This window comes from Takifugu flavidus, chromosome 4 (assembly GCF_003711565.1).
Source record: "Takifugu flavidus isolate HTHZ2018 chromosome 4, ASM371156v2, whole genome shotgun sequence".
NCBI classification, from domain to species: Eukaryota; Metazoa; Chordata; class Actinopteri; order Tetraodontiformes; family Tetraodontidae; genus Takifugu; species Takifugu flavidus.
The window spans coordinates 5,479,542-5,483,749 of record NC_079523.1 but is presented as its reverse complement, the minus strand read 5'-3'; the positions used below and the strand labels follow the sequence as shown (position 1 = coordinate 5,483,749).

The following is a 4,208-nucleotide window of genomic DNA, read 5'->3' as shown; positions in this document are numbered from 1 at the left end:
TAACACCAACTTTATTGGTGTTTACACAGCTGGAAAGGATTGACTTTGTTACTGCAGATGTTTCTGGAGATTTGGGGGATACCAGGAGAAAAGCTTCATAGGTGTATTTGACGAGTCAGCAACATATTGTCCACATTTTGGATAAAGCAGTGGTGGCGGAGATGGTAGGAGGGCGTGTGAGTGCCACAGCAGTCTGGAACGATTCATCACGCTCTTCCTACTGGAATCTTCAAAGATAAGAAACCATCTGCTGCGGCAATTCATCAACTATAAAATGGAAAGGCGTGAAACCCAGCCAAGTCATCATACTGGCAATAGCTAACAGGTGGTGCACCAATGTGTGGATGCTTTGCTAATGGGAAGCAGAGACAGTTTGGACATTCATGTCATTGCCAGGCAGTGTACCACAGAGGCAGACAACATCCATTTGTCCCTGTCCCCAAAGTGAGGACACCCAGTCAAACCTTAAAATCCACTTTGCCTCCGCACACTGCCACCGTGATGCCGAATTTTAGCCACGCTTTATAGAGAGTTGATCTGGAAAATGGACTGACAAGGATTTTCCTGGCCAGTTCTGGCTTGTTCCTTTATTACTTCAAGACAGGGGAGGACCAGGTCTTGAATTGGAAGCTGCAGTATCAATATGGAGTCTAGTTGGGTACAGTACACCCTCTACCTTCCACCATATAGGACTAGAGACAAGTCAAAGTTTTCCAACAAGACTCCTTCATGAAAGTAAAAACAGAGACTTTATCTGGAAGACACTAGTCATAACTTTCATTCTATGTAAAAATGGACCTGTGTCATTGGGACAGGATGGTGGACTACCCTCAGTCCGTCTTCGTTCTTCACACTCAGCGCCTGTATGGTGGAGAGGTGTTGCTCTCACGCATTTTGTTTTGTTGTCAGTCTGGTTCCACTCAGACATTCTCATGTTATCTCCAAGTCTGGCAACAAGTCAAATGCAATCGATACGAGTGCCAGCTGGAGACGTTGAGTGACACAAGAGACGCTACTTTAATAAGCTCTCATTAAGTCTCCTCCTTCTGGTGCAAGAACAAACACAGGCCGGTTGGGTGTTCTTGACGCCGTTGGCATGGATGAGGCTGCATGGCGTGCGGGCCGTGGCACCGTCCACGGCTGAAGTTGTATGCAAGAGTGACGCCTTAAAAAACTGTTTGGCAGGATAAATGTGCGAGTAGCCGTGAGGAGTAATTGACTTTAGCAGCATCTTGGGCTTAACTGCTCACAGAGCAACCGATCATGCACGCCGGTCACGAGCTAAATAACCGAGGGGTTGAAAACAAATAAAGAACTCCAGTGTGTCTGCTGTTTAACACCTGAGCTGCAGGTGTCCAAACACCACAAGCCTGGCTTTTCTTTTCCATGTTCCTTGTCTTAAAGTCCATTTTGAAAGATTGTGCTCACACTGCCATTTCTCATCAGTGTCTGTCTGATGGAGAGAGTGAATCAGGCTACGGCGTGCCAAACTTCTGTCACTCTGCAAGGCCTGCAGCTTGGCGGTCCAACGGCAAGCGATTAGACAAACTACACAAGCTCCCCAACCTGTTCCATCACGAGGAAGGCGGGGCCAGACGCGCTCACCCGATCTCGGAACATTCAGACACCGAGCTGCATTGTTGGTCCCAGAGAAGGTATGCATTGTTGAAAGTTGGACCAAAAAAAAAATGTCAGTTAGCTTCCACGTTCTTTCAACAGGTGTTTGCATGTGTTGACATTTGCTCACATCCTCACCCAGTGGAGACAAAGTTGAAGCCACGGCTTGTTGGCTCACAGCATTTTTGACAGGCGTGGTGGAGATGGGTGACTCTTGTGTATCTGGCTCTGGTTGTTTTAATAGGCCTTGTCAATAGAATATTTCATAAAAGAAGCGACGGACTGGAACAGTTTTTGTTTGGTGTAGGGAAAGGAATGCACTCGTTTCACTCTTTCAAAGGTGACTTCTGCACTGCAGGGCTGCAGCAGCCAAACAGCTTTTTTTGTCTGCCAGCACTCTTTGTTCCTGTGTTTTTAGTGCAAATGCATTTTGTACCAAGAAGGCCTCTCATTCCCCCTTTTGTCTTGCTCTCCCTTCAGGATGCGAGCGGCTTTGAACGCAGCTTCAGTTGCTGTAAAGAATTTAATTATCGTGCTTAAATTTGCTAAACCCACTGCCCTTTCTGTTCAATTCCCTGCAACCTCCATTAAAATAGGTATCTCTACCTATAGTGTTTCCCCTTTAGTATTATTCAATCGTAACATAAATAAAATCTTTAGACCTATACTTTTTCTGTTCGGCCCTGCTTTCAGACATCCACTGAGTGGCTAAATTAGCCGTCTGAATTGAATTAGGTCTTCAAAAACATTCAGAAGCTGCATGGACCAGAGGTGGAAAATTAAATTTATTTGATGTAATGAGATTTACTGCCTGCTGCGCCATATGGCAACAGCCTGTGAGTGCATTGTATATGTTTACAGGCAATTCATTACACATCATTACTTGTGTCTCATTAACTGTGGGGAAATGGCAATTAAAGTGTGTGTTAAATGTTGCCACAAGTGCAAGTATGTGTGTGTGTTTTTGCCAGCCAACGTGCACACCAGAGACGATTGAATAAAAGTAATGAAATTGGGGAGTTCTCTCTCTAAATACCCCAAAGCAGGTGTGCGCGGCGTAAACACACTTGAGTGAAACCACTCGGAATAGTTTGGGAATGACATTCCAGCAGCGAAGAAAATGGGCCCATATTAATCAAACCTTTTCTCTTTCACAAACCTGCCTCACAACGCGGTGGAGGCCACCTCATTAGCGGCGGCTTTGGGAGCCCTCGTTGACTATGAGGTGAACAAAGAGAGAAAAGGGGTGATCCCTCCTTCTTTCTCTGTGCTTCCTTGCTCTTGACAAAGTAGAGCCCCGCTGAATAGCGGAGGGAAAAGCGGAGCTGAATGGAGCCAGAGGAGTGGGGCTCACTCATGCAGAGAACTCCCAGCCGCTCTATACCTGCCCTGGAGAAAAGAGCGTCCAGCTGCTGCCTCTGAGGCTTTTTCCCTGCCTTCAATAGAGACCCTGTGAAAGGAGCCCGAACAGGGCTATGCTGAATACAGAGGAAAAAGAGTGAGAAATGGAAGTCAGGGAGGAAAAGGAGGTAAAGGAGGAAGGGGGAGTAATTGGGGAAAAAGAGTTTGCAAAGGACTGTTACGGCCCCTGGAAGAGGTGGACCTTGATTCAATCAATCATAATGGAAATTAGCATGTTATAATGAAGCAGTGGGGGAGTCTATTATGCTGGAGGTTGAAAGAAGAGATTGACAACAGAAAAGAGGTTGGAGGAAAGCTCGATTATACAGATTCATGCAGCAAGGCTGCCAGTGCTTTCTTTCAAGTGGATATTTGCAGAGTTTTGTGGAGATTTTCCACTTGTTCTGCATTCAGGTAATCTTTGTACATTCCTTTTTTCCATAAATGACAAAAAACAACCATCAACATGCTCTGGCTTTTTTCATCAGTGCGGAAAAGTAAAATTGGCATCTCTCTGCCTCAGATGACTCAGCATTGGAGGTACGGGAATCTATCTGCTCCAGTTTCTGGTCGGCGGCCATGGAAACGTGACACTTAGGTGGATTTTTGGCTCTCCGTGCGCTCACGTACTTTTCCTAATACATCAATATCCTGGCGTAGGAATAAAACCCTCTTTCACTGATGTGAAAGGACTCGGCTCCTATTTGGTGAAGGATTTAGTCGGCATCAGGAAATGTACAATACATACTGTTGGCACAATGCTGCGCAGCTTTTATTGGGTTGTTATTCTTCGTCTCTAATTCCTTCATTTCACCCACACACTCTGTCTCGTGCCTCCACCTGTTGATCGTTCTTCCTTTTTATTTTTCAGGACAGTTCTACACTGCTTTTTTTCACCTCATTCAGCCTGACTCTGCCTCAGGCCTCCGCTGCTGCTAATAGGATAATGGCTGCCATGTTATGCACACTTAAGACCCACATTGTGTGTGTGTGTGTGTGTGTGTGTGTGTGTGTGTGGGAGCGTGGTTTGTTTTACAGGGATCACACGAGGGTGAAATTGTGCTAGGCTACCAAGTCAATCAAGAAAATCGCAAGCACTTAACTTTCACATTGAGGCGTCATGAACCCATTTAAAGATGACACAGAAAATGCTCAGTTTCCTGCTCTGTTAGACTTTGAAGACACTTCAG

At 45.7% G+C, this 4,208-nt stretch overlaps 1 long non-coding RNA gene across 1 annotated transcript; it reads left to right on the top strand.

Moving 5' to 3' along the window:
* The first annotated feature begins 2,971 nt into the window (after window positions 1–2,971).
* LOC130524840 (uncharacterized) lies at window positions 2,972–3,778 on the top strand. Its single transcript, XR_008950260.1, has 2 exons — window positions 2,972–3,432; window positions 3,542–3,778. It is a non-coding gene; the product is annotated as an uncharacterized LOC130524840 (long non-coding RNA).
* The last annotated feature ends 430 nt before the right edge of the window (window positions 3,779–4,208 follow it).